At 40.0% G+C, this 27,540-nt stretch overlaps 1 long non-coding RNA gene across 1 annotated transcript; it reads right to left on the reverse strand.

The window, feature by feature from the left end:
* Positions 1 to 13,061: 13,061 nt before the first annotated feature.
* LOC138146372 (uncharacterized) lies at positions 13,062 to 16,004 on the reverse strand. The gene is made up of 2 exons (XR_011164464.1): positions 15,476 to 16,004; positions 13,062 to 13,354 (listed from the first exon to the last, which is right to left on the reverse strand). It is a non-coding gene; the product is annotated as an uncharacterized lncRNA (long non-coding RNA).
* Positions 16,005 to 27,540: the final 11,536 nt, after the last annotated feature.

Genomic DNA, 27,540 nt, shown 5'->3' on the forward strand with positions numbered 1-27,540 from the left:
TTCTTCTTCTTCTTCTTCTTCTTCTTCTTCTTCTTCTTCTTCTTCTTCTTCTTCTTCTTCTTCTTCTTCTTCTTCTTCTTCTTCTTCTTCTCCTCCTCCTCCTCCTCCTTCTCTTCTTCTTCTTCTCCTTCTTCTATATAATGACAACCCCAATAGACCTGGAGTCAAGATGACTGGGTTGGAATTCTGGTATCTTTCAGAACATTTAGAAAAAGTGCTTTGCCTCAGTATTCTCGTATGGAAAATGGGAGCCGCAAGCAACTTCAGCCTGTTCTCAATGTCCCTTGAATATTGAGAGGACAACTGGCACAGGTGTCTGGGGCAAAGGAAGGGGAATGTGGAATGGAGTTGCTTGGAAACTGGTTGGTCTGGTTCTCCTCAAGCTTTTCTAGATTCAGTAAAACACTTCACGCAGATGAGAGAGGGCCTCTGGGCTGTCCCTATACCTCCCAACTTGGCGGCTAGGCAGGGATAGGGCTTCGAACACTCCCTACCACTGTCTGGGACTGGCACCGGCTCCTTCCTTTTCTGAGTATCACAAGCTTTGATTCAGTATCTATGTCAAACTTTTTTTAAAAAATATTTTTTATCAATGTCTCTTTTTACATTGCTATAATTTCTCCAATCTCCATGCACCTTCCAGAGAGTTACCCCATATAACAAATAATATATTATTAGAGACCCCAAAAAAGAAGAGGGAAAAACCAACAAAAACCAATAAACACATGACAAAAGTCTGAAAACATGTGTGATTTATTACACTCGTGCACCTCCTATATCTGCAGGGGGGAGTAGCGTGTGTACATCTTCTTTGGAACCATGTTTGTTTTTTTTTCAATTTTGCGGGATTCAATGTTGATTTTTAAAAATTCTTCTTTCCATTTATGTTGTTGTAGTCATTGTGTGTATGGTTTTCTTGATCCTGCTTAGTTCATGGCATCATGTAGCTTCTTCTGTGCTTCTCTGGATTCATCACGCTTACCATCTCTTTCAGTACAGTAATATTCTATTACTTTCCTCTACTTTGATTGATTTAGTCATTCCCCAATCAATGGGAATCTACTTTATTTTCTTCTTTTACAGAGGAAGACATCTAGCCCAGCTCTACCACATACTAGCTATGTGGCAATGGACATGTTTCTTCACTAGGCCTCAGTTTACTCATTTGTAAAATGAAGGGATTGGATAAAGGTCATGTGGTATAACAGATAGAGAGCTAGATCTGGAGTCAGGGGACCTGGCATTTGAAACCCGGCTCTTCTGTTCACTATCTGTGTGAACATGGGCAAGATAGTTTTCCTCTCTGGGTCTCACTTTCCTCATCTGTAAAATGAGGGGTTTGGGTTTTTAGATCCCTTTCAGCTCTAAACCTGTGATCCTATAAGGCCCTAAATAGGGAAGGGACTCTCTCAAGATCACACAGATATTTAGTGGCAGAGCTAGGACTCAAAGTTGGGTTATCTGCCCCCAATCCATTAGGCTACATGGAGAGCCTGGAAAAGATATGATCTCGGTGAAGTTTCTGTTTTTCTACCTTTCTCCTCAGTCCCTGTCATTGACTATCATTAATATAATAATAATATCTGGCATTTCTATAGAACTTTGCAAAAACGTTTTGCAAAGATTGTCTCAGTTGAGCCTTATAACAACCCTGTGAATTAAATATTCCAGGTATCGCTCTCCCCATTTTAGAGATGAGAAAATTGAGATTTTTTTAAAAAAGTGAAGCTACTTGCCCATGATAACACTGCTAACAAGGATTAGAGGTAGGGTTTGAACTCAGGTCTCAGATCAAAATCCAAGTCCAGCCCTCCACATGGCCTCTAAAGGGCCCAAAGTTAAAAGCCATATATAGACTTCAAGTGTTTGTCCTTACTTTAATGCCTCAAAAATTCACAATTTAATTAGTGTACATTCTCCCTCCTCTAACACAAATCATAGCCCCTTTGCATCTGTGTAGACCAGAAATTTTAACTGGTGGTTTGCAAACTTTAAAAAATGGTAGCTATTTATTCATTTAAACATTATTAAAACATCATTATGATTTTAGTTTAACATTGATTTAAAAAAAATTTGAAGGGGCGGCCAGGTGGCTCAGTGAGTAAGAGCACCGGCCCCAGTGTTGGGATGACCTGGGGATCGAATCCAGGCTCAGATACTTAGCACCACACCCAGAAATAACTGGCCATGTAACCTTGAGCAAGTTACTTAACCCCAATTGCTTTAAAAAAAAATTTGAGTTTTGAATTCTCTCCCTCACTCCAAACCCTTTCCCACCCATTGTGAAAGCAAGAAATGTAACATCAATTATACATGTGAAATCATGCAAAACATATTTCCATTTTACCATGTTCCAAAAAAAACTCAGAAAAATAAAATGAAAGAATTGTGCTTCAATCTGCATTCATACTCCATCAATTCTTTCTCTGGAGGTGAATAGCATTTTTATCACGTGTCTTTTGGAATTGTCTTGGATCACTGTATTGATCAGAATAGCTAAGTCATTCACAGCTGATCATTATACAGTATTGCTGTTACTGTGTACAATGTTCTCCTGGTATTGCTCATTTCACTTTGCATCAGTTCATATGTCTCTCCAGGTTTTTCTGAAACCATCTGGCTTGTCATTTCTTATAGTACAATAGTATTCCATCACAATCATATATGACAACCTGCTTAGCCATTCCTTAATTAATAGGCATCCTCTCAATTTCTGGTTCTTTGCCACTAAGAAGAGAGTTGCTATAAACATTTTTGTACAAATAAATCCTTTTCTCTTTTCTTTGACTCTTTGGTATACAGATGTAGGTAGTAGTGGCATTGTTGGGTGAAAGGGTATGCACAGTTTTATAGCTCTTTGGGCATAGTTCTAAATCACTTTCAGAATGAATGGTTGGATCAGTTCACAACTCCACCAACAATGCATTAGTATGTCAATTTTCCTACATCTTCACCAATATTTATCATCTTACTTTTCTGTCATATTATCCAATCAAATAGGTGTGAGGTGGCACCTCAGTGTTGTTTTAATTTGCATTTCTCTAATCAAAAGTGGTTTAGAACATTTATTTCATAGGACTTTGATTTGATATATGACAATTAGCTTTGATTTCTTTTTCTGAAAACTGCCTGTTTGTATCCTTAGACCATTTATCAATTGGGGAATGACTTATATTCTTATAGATTTGATTCAATTCTCTATGAATTTGAGAAATGAGACCTTTATCAGAGAAACTTGTTGTAATTCTCTCTCCCCAGCCCCTAGTCTCCTGCTTTCCTTTCAGTCTTGGCTTCAGTGGTTATATTTGTGGAAAACTTTGAAATTTAATGTAATCAAAATTATCCATTTTACATTCTGTGATCCTTTCTGTCTCTTGTTTGGTCATAAATTCTTTCCTTATCCATAGATCTGACAGATAAAATTTTCCACACTCCCCTAATTTGCTTATGATATTATGATATTGTGTCTAAATCATATGCCCACTTTTACCTTATCTTGGGATATGGTGTGAGATGTTGGTCTATATCTAGTTTCTTCCCAATTGCTTTCCAGTTTTCCTAGAAGTTTTGGTCAAATGGTGAATTCTTGTCCCCAAAACTTGGATCTTTGGGTTCATCAAGCATTAGATCACTATGGTCATTTATTGTTGTATATTGTTTACCTAATCTATTTCATTGATCCATTTCTCTATTTCTTTTTTTTGGGGGGGGGGGAGGAAAATTGGGGTTAAGTGACTTGCCCAAGGTCACATGACTAGTTAAGTGTTATGTGTCTGAAGTCAAATTTGAACTCAGGTCCTCCTGACTCTAGGGCCAGTGCTCTATTCACTGCACCACCTAGCTGCTCCTTATTCCTCTATTTCTTGACCAGTACCAGATTGTTTTGTGTGTGTGTGTGTGTGTGATTACTGCTTTGTAATACAGTTTTAGACCTGGAACTACTAGGCCACCTTCCTTCACATTTAAAAAAATTTGATTTCCTTGATATTCTCCACTTTTTGTTCTTCTAGATGAATTTTGCTATTTTTACTAGCTCTATAAAATATTTTTTTTCATAATTTGAATAAGTACATATTCTGAATAAGTAAATTACTTTAAGAGAATTGTCATTTTTATTATATTGGCTCAGCCTACCCATGAACAATTAGTATTTCTCCAGTTGTTTAGATCTGTTTTTATTTGTGTAAAAAGTGTTTTGCAATTGTGTTCATTTAGTTCCTCAGTTTGTCTTGGCAGGCAGACTTGAAAGTATTTTATATTGTCTGCAGTTATTTTAAATGAAATTTCTCTTTCTATCTCTTCCTGCTGTTCTTTGTTGGTAATATATAGGAATGCTGATGATTTGTGTGGGTTTATTTTATATCATACAACTTTGCTGAAGTTGTCAATTGTTTCAACTAGTTTTTTAGTTGATCCTCTAAGTATATCATCATATCATCTGCAAAGAGTGATACTTTTGTTTTCTCACTTCCTGTTCTAATTCCTTTGATTTCTTTTTCTTCTCTTATTGCTCTACTTAGCATTCCTAGACAATATTGAATAATAGTGGTGATAATGCTCACCCCTGATCTTATTGGGAAGGCTTCTAGCTTATTTCCATTACCAATAATGCTTGCTGATGGCTTTAAATAGATACTACTTATCATTTTAAGGAAAGATCCATTTATTCCTCAGCTTTCTAGTGTTTTTTTTTTTTTAAATAGGAATAAGTGTTTTATTTTGTCAAAAGCTTTTTCTGCATCTATTTAGATAATCATGCAATTTTTATTGTTCTTCTTGTTTATATGGTCAATTATGCTGATAGTTTCCCTAATATTGAAACAGCCCTGTATTCCTGGTGTAAATCCCACCTGGTCATAATATGGCTGTATTCTCTTTGCTGGTATTAATTTTTTTTTCCCCATCAACATTCATTAGGGAAATTGGCCTATTGGTTTCTTTCTCTATTTTTGCTCTTCTTGGTTTAGGTATCAGTATCATACTTGTGTTAGAAAATAAATTAGGTAGGATTCTTCTTTCATCTATTTTTCAAATAGTTTATATAATATTGAAATGAATTGTTCTAGAAATGTTTGATAGAATTCATTTGTGACTCCTTCTGGTACTGGGAACTATTTCTTGCTTTTTTTTTTAGGGAGCTCATTTATGGTTTGTTCAGTTTCTTTTTCTAGATTTAGGTATTCTATTTCCTCTTCTGTTAAACTTGGCAACTTATATTTTTTATAAATATCCATCTATTTCAATTAGATTGTCAGATTTGTTGGTATTAAATTGGATAAAACACTCCTAATAATTACTTTTAATTTCATCTTCATTGAATTTCATTCATCCTTTAAATTTTTGATATTGGTAACTTGGTTTCCTTTCTTTTTTTTAAAATCAAATTAACCAATGGTTTATCTATTTTGTTTCCCCCCACAAAACTAGCTCCTTGTTTCATTTGTTAGCTAAATTTTTTCTTTCAATTTTATTATTCTCTCCTATGATTTTCAGGATTTCCAATTTGGTGTTTTATTGGAGATTTTTAATTTGTCCTTTTAAATTTCTAAATTGCATTTTTAGTTGCATAAATTTTGGTATGTCTCATTTTTATCATTTTCTTTCATGAAATTATTTATTGTTTTTTTTTGCACACTCATTCTTTAGGATTAGATTATTCAATTTCCAATTAATTTTTGATTTATTGTCCATGACCTTTTATTAAATGTAATTTTTATTGCATTATGACATAAAAGGATGAATTTAATATTTCTGTTTTTCTGCATTTATTTGTGAGATTTTTATGCCCTAATACTTGGCCAGTTTTCATGAAGGTGTCACATATAGCTGAGAAAAAGCTTTACTCCTTTCTATTTCCATTAAATTTTCTTTAGAGGCTTATCAAATCTAACTTTTCTAAAATTCTATTTATCTCCTTAACTTTTTTCTTATTTTATAGTTAGATTTATCTAGTTCTGAGAGGGAAAAATTGAGATTCCTCACTTGTATAGTTTTACTATTTTCTGCTATATTGCATATTTTGTTGTTCAATTATTAAGTCATGTCTGACTTTACAAAACCCCATGCAGTATAGCATGCCAGGCCCTTCTACATCCTACACTATCTCCCAAAGTCTGTCCAAATTCATGTTTGTTGTTTCCCGGACACTATCTACCCATCTCTTCCTCTGCCATCCTCTTTTCTTTTTGCTTTCAATCTTTCCTAACATCAAGATCTTTTCCAATGAGTCTTGTCTTCTTCTTATGTGGCCAAAGTATCTTAGCTTCAACTGTCATATTTGATCCTCTGGTGAATAGTCTGAATTAATTTATTTAATTATTGACTGATTTGATCTCATAACTTTTCCTTTAAGAATTTGGATGCTATGCTGTTTGATGCATGTATGTTTAGTATTGATTTTATTTTATTATTTATGGCACCTTTTGCAAAATGTAGTTTCCCTGATTATCCCTTTTAATTAGATCTATTTTTACTTTTGCTTTGTTTGAGCTCATGATTGCTACTCCTGCCTTTTTTTAGTTCAGATGAAGCATATTAGATTCTGCTCCAGCCCTTTACTTTAACTGTGTGTCTTTCTGTTTCTCCATTAAAGAACATGTTATTAGATGCTAATTTCTAATCCATTCTGCTTTTTACTGCCATTTTATTGGTGAACTCTTCCCATTCCCATTCAAAATTATGATTACTGACTGTATATTTCTGTCTATATAATTTTTTTCCTATTTTTCCTCTCTTTTTATCCTGTTCCCCATCAAAGGTCTATTTTTCTTCAAACCACTGTTTCCTTCAACCTCTCCTCCCTTTTATCATCACCTCCCTTCTATTATCTCTTTCTTTTCCTATTTCCCTATTAGGTAAGTTGTATTTCTATACACAACTTCCTTCTTTGAACCAGTTCCAATGAGAGTGAGGTTCAGGTATTACCTGCCACTTCCCACATCTCCTCCTCCATTATAAAAGCTGTTTCTCACATACCTCTTTTATGTGAGAAATTTCCCCCATTCTACCTCTCCCTTTCTTCTTCTCCCAGTGTATCCCTCTTTCTTACATCTTCATTTTTAAAAGATCAATCCAACATAACTGACTCACAGTCATACCCTCTGTCTATGTAATCTCTTTTTAATTGCCCTGATAATGATAAAGTTCTCATTGTTCTTGTTCATCTTTTGTTTTCAAGGAGGACCAATGGCTTTATGGGGTGATGTCTTGACCTGCACATAAATTGGATTTAAGTGAAGCAGAGTTATGCAAAGTCCTCAGCCTCACTCTCTCTTGTAGAGTCATTGAAATCTAGTGGCAAGACAAAAGTCAAGATTACTGGCAATGGCCCAGGATGCAGTGGATGAACTTGGCATCTTTGATGTCTGACCAAGCTCTAAATGTTCCACAGCACCTGTCTCAGCTGTCTTCACATCAGTTGGAACAAATTATTCTTATCCACTCATTCTTCTGGCAGAAGTCTTCACATGCTTGGAGTAGACATCTCTCTAACCCATCAACAAGTATGAGGCCTGCCAGTTCCCCTCTACCTGCTTTGTCCTGTCTGCCAAGATGATTTTACCAGGTTATGGCTGTTGGGCATGCTATAGCTTCTTGGAACCACAAGTGACATTTGGGTGATAGGTGAACACCAAAGGTGGATAAGCAGCCCTGAAAAGGTTTCAGCAAGCCCTCATACCAGAGGTGCTAGTGCACCCTGAACACCTCATACACCCCATCTATTATTATAATGGAATGAAAATAGCTTAAATTTACCAAGATTTTTAAGATTACTCTTTCATGTTTACCTTTTTATGCTTCTCTTTAATATAGTTTTTGAAAATCAAAATTTCTATTCAGCTCTAGTCTTTAAAAAAATCAGGAATGCTTAAAAGTCCTCTATTTCATTAAATATTAATTCTCCACCCGTTAAAGATTATAATCAGTTTCTCTGCATAGGTTATTCTTGGTTGTAATACTAGCTCCTTTCCCTTACAGAATAGCATCTTCCTAGTCCTTTGCTCCTTTAATGGAAGCCACTCAATCTTGTGTGATTCTGACTATGGCTCCACTATATTTGAATTGTTTCTTTCTGGCTATTTGAAATATTTTCTCTTTGACCTGAGAGCTCTGGAATTTGGCTATTACTGGGAGTTTTTCATTTTGGGATCTCTTTCAGGAGGTGATCAGTGGATTCTTTCAATTTCTATTTTACCCTCTGGATCTAAGATATCAGGGCAGTCTCCCTTGATAATTTCTTGAAATATGCTATCTAGGGTTTTTTGGCTATGGCTTTCAGGTAGCCTAATAATTCTTAAATTTTCTGTCCTTGATCTATTTTCCAAGTCAGTTGTGTTTCCAGTGAGATATTTCAAGTTTTATTCTATTTTTTCATTCTTTTGACTTTGTGCTTCCACTTGATTAATTACAATTTTTTTTGCTTTTTTTGGGGAGGGGGGCAATTGGGGTTAAGTGACTTGCTTAAGATCACTTAATTATAATTTTTAAGGAATTATTTCTTCAGTTAGTTTTTGTACCTCCCCTTCTCCTCCTCCAATTTGGCATTTTTAAGGAGCCCTTTTCTTTAGTGATTTTTTGGGCCTCTTTTATCTTTAGGTCAATTCTAATTTTTTAAAGTGTTATTTTTTTTCAGTGTTTTTGTTCCTCTTTTACCAAGTCATTAATTTTCTTCTCATAACTCTCTTGCACCACTCCAATTCCTTTCCCGTTTTTTCTACCTTCTTTATTTGGTTTTTAAAATCTTTTTTTTTTTTTTTAGTTCATTCAGGAATTCTTTTTGGGTTTGTGTCTAGTTCACAGTTTTTTCTTTGAGACTTTGCTTAAAGCTGTTTTGATATCTTTATCTTCTTTTGAGTTTGTGTATTGATCTTCACTGTCACCATAGTAGCCTTTTATAGTCAGGTTCTTTTTTTATTGTTTGCTCATTTCCCCAGACTCTTTCTTGACTTTTAACTTTATGTTCAAGCTGGTTTTTGTTCCTAGGGCAGTGGGCACACTGTCCAAAGCTTCAGGGTTTTTATGCTGCTGTTTTCAGAGCTAGTTCTGGGATTCTGTAAGTTTTTGGTACCTCCAAGATGGTATGATCCAAGGAGAGTCATAGTCATTAATCTCCTGGTCTGTGCTCTGGTCTTTATCCAGGAAGGGACCTTGCTCCCCTTCAGTTGCAAATGCGAGTGCTCCTCTTGGTCTTTGTTACCAGGTCCCCTGCTCCCCTGAAGCCACAACTGCTTGTGCTTTTTCCTTGGAACTGAGGCCAGGGCCCCTGCTTCCTTGTAAGTGACCACAGGCACTCTTCTCTGCTATGAAGCCCCTGCTCCCTTGGGTTCTCAAACCCTGGTGCTCCTATTTATCCTGGAACCGTGACCCAGAAGTACTTATGAACAATGCAACAGTGTCTTGCACCCAGTGCCAGCAAAGTGTCTTCTGTAATCCCTTTCTGATCAGTTGTCCAATCTCTGTACTTTCTGTGGACTGAGAGCTGCTGCCACTGTTGCTGTTTCAACTACCTCCAAGGTCTGCTCCTGGTGTTGTCACTGTGTGCACTGTGCTCCAGTCCTACCACCACCCACATATCATAGACCTCTGCTGCCAACCTCCCAAGCTCTCTTGGACTGGAAGATGTCTCACTGCAACCCTTTGTTGGCTCTGACACTCCAGAATTTGATTTGAGGCATTATTTTAAATTTGTTTGAAGGGGAATGTGGGGAGAGTTCAGCTGAGTTGCTGCCTGTACACTGCCATCTTGACTCAGACCTTCAGTAACTGTATTTAAATATAACCAGTTTCCTTTGTCATTCTACATTTTTTATTTTATGCATTTAAAAACATGATTTTGAGAATGGACCTAGAGGCTTTGCCAGACTTCCAGAGTTAATAATAGCTAGCATTTTAGAGCTTGCAAAACACTTTGTAAAGGCAGGGTCTCCTAATAGGTTTTTTTTTCTTTTTGCTTTTTTGGAGGGGGGAAGGTAGGGCAATTGGGGTTAAGTGACTTGCCCAAGGCCACACAGCTAGTAAGTGTTAAGTGTCTGAGGCTGGATTTGAACTGAGGTCCTCCTGACTACAGGGCTGGTGCTCTATTCACTGTGCCACCTAGCCGCCCCTCCTAATGGCTTTGAATAGCTTAAAACTACACTAAGGCTTTTAGAATAGCCTAGATTATCTCATTTTATCCTCTCAACAATCCTGGTAGATAGCTGCTGTCATTACTCCCTTTTACAGATGAAGAAACAGGCATACAGAGATTAAATGACTTGCTCAGGGCCTCATAGATAATGAATGTCTGAGGCTGGATTTGAATCACAGGTCTTCCTCATGTGAGGTCCATTGTGCTACCTAAGGGATTAAGAACCCCTGGTGTATGTAGTTTTGTGAGTAGCTGTATTTATATTCCCTGGGTGCTAGCCTTCCCAGAGACACAGAATCTCAGAGGTGGAAGGGGCCTCAGAGGACACGGAGTCCCATTTGTACTTGAAAAAGTACATCCATCTCTAATACGCAATACTAGGTAGTTCTTTAAGGCTTACAGAATGCTTTATGTATGATCACATTCGCTCCTCATAACAACTCTGTGAGGTGTTACAATTATGCCCATTTTACAAAGGAGTCAACTGAGGTCAGACAAAGAGAGGTTAAGTGACTTGACCAGGATCATATGGGCAGGATTTGAACTCAGATCTTCCTGACTTCAGGTCTAACTATCATCCTCTTTGGCACTTAAGTTGCCTCAGTCTTAGGCTAAAGACCTTCAATGAAAGACCTATTAGTTCACTTTATGGTAGTGAACCTCTCCACTCTCAGAAAAAACCCTACACACTCCCTGTCGCTTACTCCTGGCTTGGAATCAGAAAACCTGGGTTCAAGTTTTGGCTTTGATATTTGCTAGCTATCACCTTGGTCAAATCTCTTCTCTTCCCTGAGCTGCATTCTCCTCATGTGTAAAATGAGGGAGTTGGATTAGCTTGTCTCTGAGATCTCATCCATCTCTGACATTCAGGACACATCCGGAGTTTGAGGTCATCTGGAAGACCGTTTGAGGGCCCCTGATCTTGGTCATGCAAGGCAATCTGAGAAGGATGTCAATGGAGAAGCGCTAGTTCATAAATAATTTCCAGCTTTGTTTCAATGCTGAGAGTTTGAGATGTTACTATAATAATGAGAGGCAGTATTGTGGATTGAAGTTTCACCTCTGACACATATTGGCTCTGTGACCCCAGGCATGTCTTTTAATTTCTCTATGCTTCAGCAAAACCTCTAAGCCTATGTACATTTGAGAGGGGGACGTAGCACTGGGGGAAAGGAACAAGCATTTATTAATACCTGCTATGTACCAGGCACTGGGCTAGGTTACCCGCATTGGTAGGGGGATTCCACCTGGTAGCCTCACACATGGAAGAAATCACAGGTCCTGCCCCATCCTTATTGACAATGATGCTAACTGGCTTAGACCTAACACTTTCTAATTTTCAAAGGGCTTTACATTCATTATGTCCTTTGTGTCTCTCAAAAACCCTTTGAGGTAGGTAAGGGAAATGCTTTGATGGCAGTTTTACAGATGAAGAAATTGAAGTAAAAGAGATGAAGTGTATTGCCCATCGGTGTCAGGGATGGGATTTGAAGGCAGGCCTCTCCTCTTGACTCTTTCCACTTCTCTTTCCATTATTCAAAGAATTCCAGAATTCCAGAATCAGAAGGATCTTCAATAGCCATTGAGTCTAAGCTGTTTCAGAAAAGGATTCCTTCCACAACAGCTCCATTTAAGGGTTCATTCAGCCTTTACTTGAAGACCGCCAATGAGGGGATCCCCCTGCCTCCATCCCATTTTGGGACAGCTCAGATTATTTAGAAGTTTTTCTGGACATGGAGGCAAATTTTGACTCTTTGTTCTACCCTCTCTGGCAGAACAGAGCAGACATAATCCCTCCCCTTCATGACAACCCTTCAAATTCTTGCAGGCAGCTCATGTCCCCTTGGGTTTTCTCCTTTCTGGGTTGTCGTATGGCATGAACTTAAGGCCCTTTATCATTTTAGTTGCCTTTTTCTGGATGCTCTACAGCTAATTAATACTGTCCCTAGAATGTGGTACCCAAAACTAAGTACAATGCCCCAGATCTAGTCTAATTGGGGCAGAGAGTACAGAGGGACAATCCCGTCTGCATTCCTGGAAGCCCTACTTCTCTTAATGTAGTCTAGACTATTAGCTTTTATGGCCTCCATGGCACTCTGTTGAGTCATATTGACCTTGCTATTATTGGGAAGGGGGTGGGGTGTCACATTTGCCAGAACAGCTGGATTCACTGCTAATTTCTTTCTGGCTTTGCTCAGCAGCACTGCTGAACTGAAAGTTAACTAGCCCTCTCCCTAGGTGTCTTAACAATTTTCCTTAAATAAGGTGGTTGGTGACCAGAGCATTGGTTAGTGGGTGAAAGAGAGAGATGAAGAATGAAACGAAAGGAGGGAAAGAGATACCAAAGAGATGGCCAAGTCCAGGTGTCTCTGGTAGCCCTGAGGGGACCTGAGCACCCTGTGCCAGGGGAGCCTTGGGTGGTAAGCACCCTCACAAAAATGCTGATGGGCGCCAGCCCTGAAGAGGCGGCTGCCAGGAGGGAAGCAGAGAATGTGTAGCAAGAGCTCTTCCTGGAACCCCAACTTAGAAATTCTTTGGTTTCCCCCAGAATTGACAATCTGTGTCTTGTCATGCACACACTCAGGTGTGCACCGCCCTGCGGCTGGCTCAAGCACACGGGTGCATGCTGGGACGTTCCTCATTATCCCGGAGATCTCTTCAGCACTCCTCTCACACACACAACACAGGTGCGCAGCTCCTTAGTCTCCTTTGCCACACCCTTGCTCTCACATCGACTCCCCCCCATAGGCATGAGGTCTAGCGCGCGCACACACACACACACACACACACACACACACACACACACACCTGCATGATTCCCCCAACTTGTGCCTCCCTTGCCACACCCTGGTCTCACAGCCCCAGCCTTGAAGCTCACACTTTTTCATTTCTGTGCTCATACTTATATCATAGAATAACAACAACAACATAAATGTGAGAATCCGAAAAATAATAGTAGTGACAGCAGCAACCACTCCAAATTCTGTAGTGTTTTACAATTACAAAATGCTTGCCTTCGTAATAATCTTGTGAAAGTATTATAAGCCCCATTTTACAAGGTCTTATTTCCAGGTTAGACATGCCCATGTTCCTCCACAGATCCTTGTATGGCATGATCTTAAGGCCCTTCACCATCTTAGTTGTCCGCTTCTGGATGCTTGCCAACCAATCGATAGCTTTCCTTAATGCGGTACCCACAGTCAGGCCTGATGTTCCAGAGGAAACCTCCTTGGGGATGGGGTTGAGGAGGAGATAATGATGGAGACATTAGTAATAACTCTATGGGTCTTGCTTCTTTCATATTTCACTAATATGAATTTCAGAGCATCAGCTCTGAAGACCGGTTATGAAGCAGCAGTTAGTAAATATGCATTTATTAAGCACCTGTTATGAGCCAGGCATGGAGCTAGGTTCTGGAGTTAAAAAGAAAGGCAAAAATCCAGTCTCTGCCCTCAAGAAGCTGATGTTCTAACAAAGGAGACACTGTACAGATAACTATGGACATACAAGATGTAGACAGTGCAAGGTGAAGGTGCCCTCAGAGGGAAGGGACTAACAGTGTGTATGTTTGGGGGTGGAGAGGGAGGGAAAGAACCTGGAACAGTCTCTTGTAGAAGGTGGGATCTGAGCTGGTCTTGAAAGAGGGCAAGAGCTAGAGATGATGGAGAGCATTTCAGGCATGGGAGACAGCCAAGGAAAAGGCATTGAGCCAGGAGATGGGGTCTTGAGTTCAAGGAACAGCAAGTAAGACTGTGTAGCTGAATTGTATAACTGCATAGAGGAGAGTAAAATATGAAAAGACTATAAAGGTAGGAAGAGTAGAGGTTGTAAAAGGCTTTAAAAGCCAAACATAACATTTTATATTTGATTTTGGAGGTAATAGGTAGCCCCCCAAAGATTATTGAGTGTGTGTGTGTGTGTGTGTGTGTGTGTGTGTGTTGGTCAAACCTGAACTCTAGGAAAATGACTTTGGCAGGTGGGTGAAGGATGAATTGGAATGGGGAGAGACTTGAAGCAATAGGGCAAAGAACTCTGGGCTAGGAGACCTATGTCTGAATTTTAATTTCATTACTGAATCACTGTGTGACCTTGGTCAAGTCACTTCTCTCTAGACCTCTTATTTGGAAAATTACAATTGGTTTATTTAGATCAGGAGTTTTTAACATGAGGCTCAGTTTGTGTATAGATTTCGGGGGGGGGGGGGCGCTGTGAACGTAGATGGGAAAAATAATATTTTAATATGCTTTAAAATTTTTTTACCAATCTCTAATGGAAATTGACTATCTCTTTCAACTATAATAAAAAACCTCATTCTTTTGAGAAGTGGTCTTTAGGTTTCAAAAGGGTCTAAGACGCAAAAAAGGTGAAGAACTCTAGTCCAGACATTTGATCTCTGTGGGTTCTTTTCAACTCCACTGATTTATGACCTTATAAGAGAACTTTTCCCAAGTCACAGAGGAAGTGAGAATAGTTTGCATAGTTTCTGTTTTTAATAGCTGCTTTAAGATTTACAAAGCACTTTATGATAGCCTCGAGGAAGTTCATGCAAGTATTATTGGCCCCATTTTAAAGACAAGGAGACAGAGGCTGAGGATGGCTGTTACTTGCTGAGGCTCACATGTCGAATGCCACCTTTGGGACTTGGAAAGCAGTCAGAGAGAGTAGAAGCTCCCCATGCCAGGGAAGGGATGTAGTTTGGGTCAGGTGACTGGAATGGGTTGGTGTTCAGGTAGGAGACTATCCCAGCCACACACAATTAAAAAATAAGAGGAGTGGTTATTGCAATGACCCAAGCCCTAAAGATAGGATCATGTGATTTATAGTGGGAGGGAACCCAGGAGGTTATCTAGTCCAACACCCTTGTTTTAGCCTCCCAGAGAGAATAAGAGACTTACTCCAGGTGACACACCTAGCAGAATCAGAATTCAAACCCAGATCTTTGGATCAGAGCCCTACCTAGGGTAGAGTGACTGGGGCTTTGCTCCAGGGCCCCAAATTAGAAATTTGCACTTATTACCAAGCCTTCAGAGGCATAGAAGCACTAGTTTTACACCTAGTTAGCAAGAACAATGAATTAAAAAATGAAGCCACCAGATATTAAGGTATGGTGAGCTCTTCCCCCAAGCCCCTTCCTCCCAAAAGAATCCTCCTCTGGCCTCCTACAGTCTTCTACTTTCTACCCCAGGTCAAGTGATTATGATTTCTGCTGATTGCCTGTCCCTGTCTTGTCTTGTGTTTGTAGCCACAAATGAACAGGTCTGCTTCTGACCTCTCCAATCCAATGCTTCCCCTCCCCCCCCCCCCCATGCCAGGCTTCTTAAAAAGCTGCTTTTTGCAGGGCTCCCTTACCAGTTTGCTTGCAGGGTTCATGTCCACCAGTAGATCCCTTCATTTCCAGAGGTCATCAAGGCAGAATTTAAAATGTGCATCTCATCTTTGTTTCAAGGAGCTCCTCAGCTTAGCTACCACAGCAGAGTGCCATTGGGCCATCCCCGAGTATTTATGTTTGCAATGAATGTATTTATATTCAAATATAAATGTCTCCTTATGAAGATTTCAATCTTGGGCATAAATCATGGAAATGCTCCAGCAACAGCCAAAAAGGGAAGGGGAGGAGGATGGCCTTCTCCCAGGCTCAACATCTTTCAGAATTCTTCTTGTATGTGTTCACATCAGATGGGCTAACCTTCCACTATTGAATCAATGTAGTATAAATAGATAAAGTACTCGTACTCGGCCTGGAGTCAGGAAGACTTGTACAGGAATCTAGCCTCAGATAGCATTAAAAAAAATTACTATTGAAGTCTGTTTTTTTGTCACCCAAGTCTTCAAATATGTTCCATCGCTCTCCTAACCAGCAAGTCATTTCTTGCAACAAAGATTTAAAAAAGAGAGAAATAGCAATTTGGTAAAAATATCCACCCCTTAACCAAGTCTCACAACATTCCAGACTCATAGTCCCCCATTTCTGCAAAGAAAGGAGGGAGATGCATGTTCTCATTTCTTCTTTGGAACCAACATTGATTATTACAGTATTAACTTTGATTTCATTTTTTTCCTTCCATGCATATTATTGTAATCATTATGTATACAGAGTAAAATAACAATGATGGTGATGATATAAAGTCTCTTAAGGCTTACAAAGGGCTATATATATGTATATACATATATATATATATATATATATATACACACATATTATCTCTGTCCATTCTCACGACAACCCTGTGAGGTAGATGCTGTTATTATGCTCATTTTGCTGTTTGTCCTTCATTCTGGAAGAAGATCTCAATATAAGGAAGAATATGCCAGGGATGCCAGTGAACCGAATTTAAGTGAGGGAGGGCTGTGCAAAGTCACTAGCCTCACTTTGTCCTCTGGAGCCCTCAGGATAACTGGAGATCCCCAGAATGCTCATTTTGCAGATGAGGAAACTGAGGTCTAGGGGGTCAAACAGTATGTGAGGCAGTACTTGAACTTAGGACTTCTTGAATCCAAGTGTGGCATTCCATTCAATATTCCATCTAGCTGTTTCTATAGTTTCCTGGTTCTCCTTACATCATTCTTCATCAGTTTGCTTAAGTTTTCCCTCCCTTCTTTGAATTCATCATATGTGTTGTTTCTTATGGCATTATAACATTCCAATTCATTCATGTACCACAATTCGCTTTGCCATTCTGCAGTCAATGGGGACTTACTTTGTAGTTCTTCAGTGTCTGATCCTTATTAGCTTCATGACCCTGGGGCATGCAGCTATTCTCATCTGCAAAATGGGAGCAATAAATGCATCCATCTCATAGGCTTGTTGTGAAAATTAAGTAAGATAATGACTATAGAGCACTCTATAGATGTCTATTATTACTTCAAAAAAGAGAAAGAAAGGAAATGGTGAATGGGCTGGTGTTGATAATAAAATAATAATCACATCTCTGAGGCAGATCCTGTGCTGTCCTTGGAGGTAGAAAGACCCGGGTTCAGCTCTTGTCTCTTACACAGACTGGCTATGTGACCAAGCGAGTGCCCTCAGGCAACTTCCTAAGACTTTATTATATTACAATAGAGTTACCAATCTGCCCCAGTACAATTAATTCCACTTTGGGAATTCTCTATATGGATCTAATAACTGGTCCAGATTGCTCCCCTCCACCCCCAGATAAAAATTACAGTTCTCCTTTATAGCTAGGTGGTGTGGATAGAGTATGGGGCCTGGAGTCAGAATACATCTTTGGACACTTACTAGCTATGTGACCTTGGACAAGTCACTTAGCCCTGTTTGCCTCAGTTCCCTCATCTGGAGAAGGAAAACTGGAGAAGGAAATGGCAAACCACTCCAGAATCTCTGCCAAGAAAACCCCAGATGGAGTCATGAAAAGTCAGACATGACTGAAAAAATGACTGAACAACACCAATGAGTAGAGCTCTTGAGACTGGTGGTACAAAGATTATTATCCCCATTTTGCAGAACAGGAACCTGAGATTCAAAGAGGATTTGACTCACTAGTGATTTACTCTCATCTCTAAGTTTACAACTCCACTGGTGATTTAATTCAAAGAAATAACTCAAACTGATGAAGTTTGTATCCTTTCCTGTCTGGAAAGAATTCACATGCTCAAACTGTCCAGTCAAAGTGGCAAGGTTTACTGTAAGCCAATAGTATGGGCTAGATTCCTAATGAATCTGCAACTTAATGGTGGTGAGACTGACACTTATATGCAAAAAAGGGACAGTAAAAAGATCTGGGTGGGATTAAGAAGTGGTAAATTGCCTGGGGTGGGCCAGGTGCAATAGTGAAAGAAATTAGTAGTCTGGGGAGGGAGCCAAGAGCACTATGAAAGGACAGTCAAGTATCTAGGTGGGCTTGAGTGAACTAGATGCCTGGGGTGAGACTCCAGTGATCTGGGCTGCTGAAATGTATGGGAAAATTCAGTTGCTTTCAAAGACATGGTCTTTTCCTTTTAGGGGTGCAGGTCCCATCACCCCATCAAAATGATGGCAACTTGAGGCAGTTATTAGGGAATTATTTTTAGTTGATGGATTTTATGGAATTCCTCAAATATTACCTAGTAGGCAGCCTCCTGGTGATGGGGTTTAGGCTCTGGGAACCCACTTGAATCTTCCCACTTGATGAGTCGTTTGCCTGAGATCATAAGCCTTTCATTATTGCTAGGCCCAAATCTCTGCTACTCTTAACCTAGCCTAGTCCTCCATTGTCCATCTACTTCCCACCCTTAATCCTATCAAAATATCTATACCAAAATCTGTTACACTTAAACTAGCCTAGCCCTCCATTGTCTGTCATCTCCAGGTAGCCTTCATCTATTTCCTACCCTTAATCCCATTCCTGGATTCTGACCTCACTTCCTCAAGATCCTCCCCAAACCCTTCCTCTAGACCACCCCTAGATCTCTCTTGCAATCTTTCTGTATATAAGATCCATCTTGCCTCCATGAAGGCACTCAGATTCAATCTAGCTCAGACTCAGTCTGTGTCAGAGTATTCTGACCTGTTTGTCCATTACAAGCATCACAAATATTTAGGCTCCTTAAGAATCTATCCATTATGGCAAATCTTAAATAAACTTTATTTTACTTTGGCTGAGAGAAGGGTTGAATCAAATTCATTCAGCAGGAACTGTCATGTTGGCATTTTGAGGTCTGGAGCACCCATAAACCCCAAACCTCAACACTAGTGTGCCCCTGGTAGGCCCAGGGGTGAGGTCAACAAAGTTGAATTTCTAGGACTTCTCCAGGCTATTATTAAAGGGAGACAGACCCCTTCTGAGGTTGTCATCTACCTCTGATAGCCCTCCTTTCTTTCTAGGGCTGTGCAGCATAGCTCATCAAGCACACACCCAACGATGACAGCTATTACTCAGATAATCTGAGAAAAGCAGAAGTCTCAAGACCATGACAACTCCTGTCTTTCCTCCAGGGCATGTAGTAAAGTACATATCAGGTCCAGCTTCCCCTATCTGGGTCCTAGTTTTCTCATCTGTGGAAGCAAGACAGTAGACCTAATGATTGTGAAGGCCCCCTTGTGGCTCTAAATTTGTGATTATGGGAAATGCAATGCTCTCTAGCTATGAATCATGGTCCATCTGTCATGAACTCAAAAGAATTCCAGCATCCAGAGGAGGGGACAGGGAAGGATTGACAAACTTTCCCAGCAGAAATCAGATCACAAGGGCCTGATAATTTGAACTGTGGACCAGTGGGTACAGGGTGGAACCCTGGTTTGTGAAGCTACCACCTACTTCCCTTGAGCCCTTCCCAAAGGAGTAATCAGTGACAAAGATCTCCTTGGATGAGTCAAAGGGTATGTTGACCATACCCAGGGTTGGAAAAGAATGATGTGGGAGGCCAGACTAGAGGTGACAATAATAACGGTGATAGGGATGGTTCAGGTTGAGAAAATAATCAGTGAGCCTTTGATCTCATCAATGGGGTGTTTGCTCCATTGGTTCACACTCCAACCCCCCCCCAAGTCTTCTCATCCATCAATTCAATGACTTCTCAATTCTTCAAAAGAGTCAGCTTTCCGATGAGTTTGAGGTTATCTCTGGTTCTTTCCACAGTTCATGGGTAGTACCTGGAGGGATAACAGATATTAGCTCTTTATCAAGATATTGGGAGACACCCTGTTTCCCAGAGCTGAAACCCAGCAATCAAGCTGTGCCCTGAACTTGGCATAACAACAATCCTTTGTGCTCACTTTCTGGATGATCTCAGCTGCAGCAAAATCCCAGAATCGTTTCATATAATTATTGTGTTGCTTTGACCAGCATTAGGGCTCGGACAAGCACTGGACAAGACTGGACAAGTTCCCAGGTCATGAAGCCCTGCTATGAATCAAACTTGCCTCATTATTGCTGTGACCCCTCATGTCAGGGCTACAACTCACTGCATAGCCATTGGTAAAAATATTGAGATTTCCCCACAATGCTCAGGTATGCTCTCTAGGGACAGGGCCCTGGCAAACGTGTCTAATCTGCCTCTTTGCTTGCAAGTCCTTTTCCTCACTTTGAAATTAAACTTCTATTTGATTCCTGGCTCTCCTGTCTCTAGTGTGCTTTGTTATGCTCTGGCCATCCATAGGTTAGAGGCCAGTTTGGTCCAATTGACAACTCAAAGAAAATGCAGAACCTAGGGAAGGTGAACTACTGAGTAATACATGGAAGGTCCCTTTTACGCAATACTCATCTGCCTGTGAAAGCATTTAGATGTCCACACAAACATTTTGACTGCTATAAACAAGTCATTGGGAGTCAAAGTAGTGATTGATTTATGAAATCATGCTTTTTAAAAAAAGTTTATTGATTTTCTTTTTATACCACAATAGAGACAGGTAGTATCATGATTGGAATGCCGGTTGTGGGTCCAAAGGAATGAGTTTGAATCCTGTCTTAGTGGCTGTGTGACTGGGCAAGTCACTTAATAATCTCTTTGTCTCAGTTTCCTCATCCATAAAATGAGGACAATCCTAACATCTACTCCCCAAGGTTATTGAGAGGATCAAATGTAATTCCCTATGTAAAGTGCTTTGCAAACATTAAAGTGCTACATAAATGTTACCTATAATTATTATTTCTTAATAGATCTCTCCCATTCGTCCGAAACGAATGAGCCTTCCAATATAACAAAGATACTTCAAAAAGAAAGTTTTGGCCAGGCTGAATTTAATCTGCATCTGACAGCATATGTAATATTTCCCATCCGTGGTCCCCTACTTTGCCAAGGAAAGCCAGGAGGTGAATTTTCTTATCCCTTTTCTGGGGCCAAACTTGATCATTATAATTATAAAATGTCTAGTTTCTTTTTAATCATTCTTTTTGTTGATATTATTAACCACTTATAAAAAATTCTACTTACTTGACATGGCTTTAGGTCATATATATTTTTCCATTTTTCTCTGAGTTTCATATATGCATAATTTCTTACTGCTCAAGAATATTCTATTATATTTGTGTACTCTAATTGATTCAGCCATTTGTCATTCATTGGACACTTCACTTCTTTTGCAGTTCTTTGCTAGAATTAAAAGCATTGCTATGGATATTTTGATCTATGTGGGACACTTTTCCTATTCACTTCTTTTTCCTAATCCATCATATCTTTCCTTGATGATGTGTTTTTCTCCACCTTTCCTGTGCAAGTAAACAGAGGCAGTGTGGCCAGGTGAACAGAATACTAGACTTGGAGCCAGGATGATCAGGGACCCCACCTCAGGGACATACTAGTTATTTGACCTTGCACAAGTCAGTTAATTTCTCTGAACCTCAGTTTCCCCTTCTATAAAATAGTTATAATAATAAGTAATAGCACATACTTTCAAAGGGTGGTTAAGAAGATTTCAGGAGATAGAGTGTGTGAAATGCTTTACAAGTCTTAAAATGGAATATAAATGTCAGCCATTCACCATAACCTACTTACCCCTACCATGCAGCTCCCCATTATTCTTTGGGTTATCTGCAATTATGGTCCTCCCTTCCTTTCTTTCTTCCTCTTTTCTTTTCTTCCTTCCCTTTTTTCCTTCCTTCTTCCCACAAATGAAGAAACAGATCCAGAGATAAGAAATCACAGGACCATAGACTTGGAGCTGGAACTGGTAAAGCCATTAAGTTCACTCCTCTCATTTTTACAGATAAGGAAACTGAGACCCAGAGAGGTTAAAGGATTTGTCCAGAGTCACACAACTAATCAGTGTCTGAGATGGGATTAGGATATGTATCTTCCTACTTCTAAGTCCAATTCCCCATCCACTATAATGTGCTGCTTTTTCCAAACCACTCATTTTACACATGGAGAAACTGAGGTAAGAGTAAGAAAGTAATTTGCCCCATTGTATTTTCCTCCCCTACCAGCTTTGGGTGAAAGAAAATGAGGAATTGTTGGCCTGCAGCATGCTTCCTCCCCTAAGGACTGCTCCTCTGAGCTCCATGCTTCTTGGCTAGAGTGACCGGGGAATTTTCCCCTATTGATTGCTTTCTGTAATCGAGCTTAACAAATAGAACTTCCCTCAAATGATTCTTCCAGCTAAACTGATAGAAAGCTAACCTTGTTATATTTATTGACAGAACATTGAAATAAATATTATAGGTCTAGAGGGAATGTTTCAGTCCATTGATTTTTTTAGGGAAATAATAAATGGAGCTGAGTCCCTTTGGCATATTATGCTGGGAATAATCTAAAAAAATGCTTAGCTTGTTCAACACAGGCCTTGGAAACTCTCCTTCTGGTCCCTAAGGAGCAGTGGCCCTTTTGCATAAATCTGCCATAGCCCAGACAATCAATTTTCAATTTTAATTATTTTCAGGACGCGTTTATTATTTGCTTGTCCTGTAAGTTGAGAGTTGGGCGATTTTCTTGCTCTCCTTCTTGGGAGTTTGAGGTTGGCAGTGGGCAGAGGCTGGGTGAAGAGCATATGATAACATTGGCCTGGTACAGGTCCTATAAGCTCTACTCCCCCTCTTTGTCTGTGGTTCCTTCTCTCTCCTTCCCCACTGGGTCAGAACCTTGTGAGCAGGGTCTGAGAGCTAGGCTATTCTACCCACTGCAGTGAGAGTGCCAGCATATTCCCTTCCCTGTCTGAGGAGGGGTCTTTTGCTTTAATGAGGTCATACATTTATTCGCCAAACATTTACAAAGCACCTACTGAATGTAGAGCTCTGTGATCAGCTCTCCAAGATATGGGAAACACAACCAGTGTCCTTAGGGAGTCCAGAGTCTACCAGAAGAATATGACATTGACACAGACCCATGACACGAGGCAAGTTCATTTGAGAGGTGCCAAGAAAGTGCTAGGTGATGTCAGAGGATGACGGTCAATGCCAGCAGTGTGAATGGGGGAGGTGGTGAGAAGAGGTGGCGTTCCAGCTGACGGCTTTAAAGAACATGTAGGAACTTAACAAGAAAGGGAAGGAGAAGATTTCAGGCATAGGAAGAACATGAACAAAGGTAGGGAGAGAACAGGGTGCACAGAGCCATGTACTGTTTAGGTGCAATGTAGACCACACAAAAGAAAGCAATAATATGATGTGGTGTCAGATTATGGAGTGCCTGCAATGCCAGGCAGAGGGATCTGAACTCGACTGCATTGGCAATAAGAAGCCACTGCAGGTTATTGAGCTCAGGAGTGACAGGAGAGTATGCAAAATAAAGTTTATTTTTATGGTGTCATAATAATGTAATAATGATGGTGAGCATTTATATAGTGCTTTAAGGTTAATGAAGCACTTACAAACATTTCATTTTATCCTCACAGTAATACCTCCTGTAGATGCTATTATTATCTCCAATTTACAAATGAGGAAACTGAGGCAGCTTGAGGTTAAGTATGCATGTATTGAATGGAGAAGAGAGAGAGAGAATGGAAGTGGGAGGACCTGTTAGAAGGTCGTTCTGGGCAACTGGTCCAGGCTCTAGGCTTGAACATGGCTTCCAAGGTGATTGCTTCTCTGCTGCTGACTCTACATGACCTTCATGAAGAGTCTCCCCTTTCATCTTATGCCCTTTTACCTTATTCACCTATTTTCTGGTCCATGTGGCTCATTTCAATAGAAAGAAGAGACCTCCTATAGGCATACTACACATGTCCACCACATAGGTTTTCTCTTTGACCTCTTCCCAGTCAGGAGGAGATTATTCTTTCTACTTGACTCATGATATAAGGTAAGCACATCTGAGCTAGGACTTGTATCCCACCTGGCTGCCCTCCTGTGGACTTTACCATAATGTCCCCCAGCTGGGTACCATCCCTCACATTTCAGCTTCCCTTTGAGTGTTTTCTTCATTAGATTGTAAGCTTCTCGTGGGCAGGGACTCTCTTCTTCCTGTTTTTTTTTTTTTTCTGTATCCTGAGTGCTTAGCACAGATAATTTTTTTCTGGCAAATAGTGGGAAATTTGAAATATTCATTGACTGACTGATTCTGTTCGTATAGTCAGATGGGGCTAGTAGAGGGTGAACAAGGTGCTGGGACCTAAAGGATGAAGTCAGAGCTGGAAGCACAGTCTGGGAAATTAAGAATCTTGAGTCAATGGGCAAAATATAGGCAGGGAGCCTGGAACACTAGGTTAGCAATCCAAAGTGGTGGTTTGTAGAGATAGTTACTGAAGGATAGAACCAAATTTGGGTCAGGACCAAAGAAGCAAGGTTTGAAGGATGGAACAGGTCTTGAAGGCCAGCAAAAAATGGTGCGTCTGGAACCTGAGGAACCATCCTGGGAAGTAGAGGGTCTGGTTCTAAGGATGAAGCATTGTTAATTGCTATAGAATACCAGCTTTAGACTTGATAGTAATAATACTCTTAATTCTTGAGATAAAGGGATAATTCAATCTCCTAGAATCAAATGTCTCAGATTTTGAAGGGAGCTCAGAAATCATCTTCTGCAAAATCCATTCTGATTACAGAAATTCCCTTTATAGTCTTCCTACTAGATAGTTGTATGAGCCTAGAATTGGGAGCATACGGTTTCCCAAGGGAGGGTGGAGGAAGAGTGGTAGCACTGGTAGCTCATTCCATTGTTGGACAACTCTTATGCTTAGGAAGTTATCCCCAACAATGGGCTAGAATCTGCCTCTAACTGTTCCTAGTTTTATCCTCTGGGGTCAAACAGGACGAGGCTAATCCCTCTTCCACACAACAGCACTTCAATTATTTGAACATGGTGACCAAGTACTCCCACCAACTCTTCTACTATTCTGGTTAAACATCTGCATTGTCCTTCAGCTGATCTCCATGAACCATGGTTTCAAATCTCCTCTTCTTGGTTGTCCTTTTCTGGAGGAGCTCCAATTTTTCCACCGTGCTTCCTAAATGATGCACTAAAGATCTGGTTTGACCAGGCTGAGATACAGCAGAGCATCAGCTTCACCCTGGTCACTAGGCTCTTGCAGCCCAAGACAGCATCATCTTTGCTGGCTCCCTTATGACACTGTAGACTCAAAATGATCTTATGGTCTACCAAGACCCCCAGATTTTTTCATTGCCCTCTAGTCATACCTCTTGCATCTTGTCATTGCAAAGCTGATTTTTTAAATTAAGTTTAGGACTTACAAGTTTTTCCTGTTAGATTCAGCTTACCATCCTTCCTTATTGAGAGATTTTCTGATCCATATTTTGTTATCCAATGAATGTCTAGTCTGTCCCCGTTCCCATATTCCAGTTTTGCACCATCTTCCACTTTGATAAGTTTCACTCATGACCCTGGTAAAAGCACTGGAAAGAATAGAGTGGTGGGCAGAAAAGTGAAGCAGACACTTAAAGACCTGCTTCCATGCTGCTATTGATCTGTAAAGCACGACTTCTGGAGTTTAATCATTAAATCAGTTCTCAACCCACCTAATCATCACCATCTATCCTACATTTTTTCTACCTCCTACACAGAGATATCATGTGAAGCTTTTCAAATGCTTTGCTGGAATCTAGATAGCTATGTCTATGGAATTCCCAAAACAATATGCAAATATTTGAAGGATCTATGATTTTTGTCTGCATGGGGAACTCCCTACATGAGGGTCCCTTCTCATACAAATTATAACTTCTCTATGACTTGGTAGATGAGATCTAGGGAATTGCTTGAGGTTATGTTTCTTATCCATAACAACAACAATAAATAATAATATAAATATAATATAAATAATAATAAATATAATGTAATAATTTAAACTAGCATTTATTTATTTAGCACTTTAAGTTTTTCAAAGCACTTTACATACCTTTTTTACAAAATTTTATCCTTATACCAACTTGGTGAGGTAGGTGCTATTATTTTCCCCATTATACTACACATGAGGAAACTAAGGCTTTAATAAGAGTTATCCAAGGTCACACAACTACTACAAGTCTGAGGCAGGATTCTAATCTAGGTGTTTCAGGCTCCCAAGTTCAAAACTGTCCATTATGCCATTTAGCCTCTGCAGCTGGGTGGCACAGTGGATGGAGTGCCAGGCCTGGAGTCAGGAAGAGAACTCACACGCTGTGTGACCTTGGTCAAGTTACTTACCCCTGTTTGTCTCAGTTTTCTTATCTGTCAAATGAGTTGGAGAAGGAAACGGCAAACCATTCCAGTATTTCTTCCTAGAAAACCCCAAATGGGGTCATGAAGAGTGGAACACGACTGAAATGACTGAACAACAGTATCACATAGCTAGTAAATGTCAGAAGTGACATTTGAATCCGGGTCTCTCTGCCTCCAAAAACTGTACAATACACCACAACGAAGATTTATGAAATGCCTTGCTAGTAACTGTCAAAAACGGCACAGGGAACTAAGATGGTTTATCATGGCCAGTACTCAGGTAGCCCCTGCTGGCTCCTTGTGATCGCACTTTCTCATTTTAAGGGCTCACAAACCAACCCTTTAATAATCCAGGCTCGAATTTTGCTAATGAGAAATACTGTGCTCACTAGTCTAGAGGCTGAGGTATGTACTTTCCTTTTTTAAAATCGGGACAAGAATCTTCAAATTCCAGACTTGCGGAGGGATTTTTACATTGGGTTTTGTATGGCATTTGTGCTGGTAAGGCCCAGTGTAGCCAGTTCAGGCTGAACTGGTAATTGAGATCACAGGCTGGGGTGGAGGGTGTGTGGGCAGAGGCAAGGCAGTAGCTTTTGGCAGGCCTATCTTGATATCTTTGAAGCTCAGCGTTGTGTAAAGTTAATTTGCATAGAACAGTAAAGATTATCTTTTAACTACCCCAGCAGGCTCTCAGTTCCTTCCAAATTTGCTTTGAAAAGAAGCTGTCCTTTTTTTCCTCTTCCAGATCCTACAATTCCCAGCACATTTGCACAAAACAGAGAAAATTTTCAACAGAGACATACAGTGGTTTTCTCCCAGAAATATATCCAATATCGGGACCATGCACAGGGGGAAACGTCACAAGGAGAATGTTCTTAGACAACACTGATAAAGAAAGCAGTACCCTGTCCTCTTCTATCCCTGGCCCTTCTCCTCTTCTTTTTTTTTTATTTTTTTGCTTTTTGGAGGGCAATTGGGATTAAGTGACTTGCCCAGGGTCACATGGCTAGTTTTCGTGTTACATGTCTGAGGCCTGATCCAAACCCAGGTCCTCCTGACTCCAGGGCCAGTGCTCTATTCACTGTGGCCCCCTTCTCCTCTTCTTAAAGTAGACAGTGTGCCCTGACTGGATGCAGGCTGCCCAAGAAAACCAAAAGACATCTTTATTTTCCTGAAAAATGTCATGTACTTTCCTAGGTCTGCTATCCCAGTGTTGTTTGTTATGCCTAGAATGTTCTCCTTGCACAACTTTACCTAGGAAATATCTCTAAAGTGAGTCTTAAATGCCACCTCTTTCAGGAAGCTTTCCTTAATTGCCATGCTCCTCACCCCACTCTTGAAAACAAACCCTTCACTTGGATCTCAGGCAGCAATTTGTTTCCACATCTATAATGCAT

Source organism: Petaurus breviceps, unplaced genomic scaffold (genome assembly GCF_028583685.1).
Source record: "Petaurus breviceps papuanus isolate PSGF00001 unplaced genomic scaffold, PetGlider_PUasm1.0 90760, whole genome shotgun sequence".
NCBI classification, from domain to species: Eukaryota; Metazoa; Chordata; class Mammalia; order Diprotodontia; family Petauridae; genus Petaurus; species Petaurus breviceps.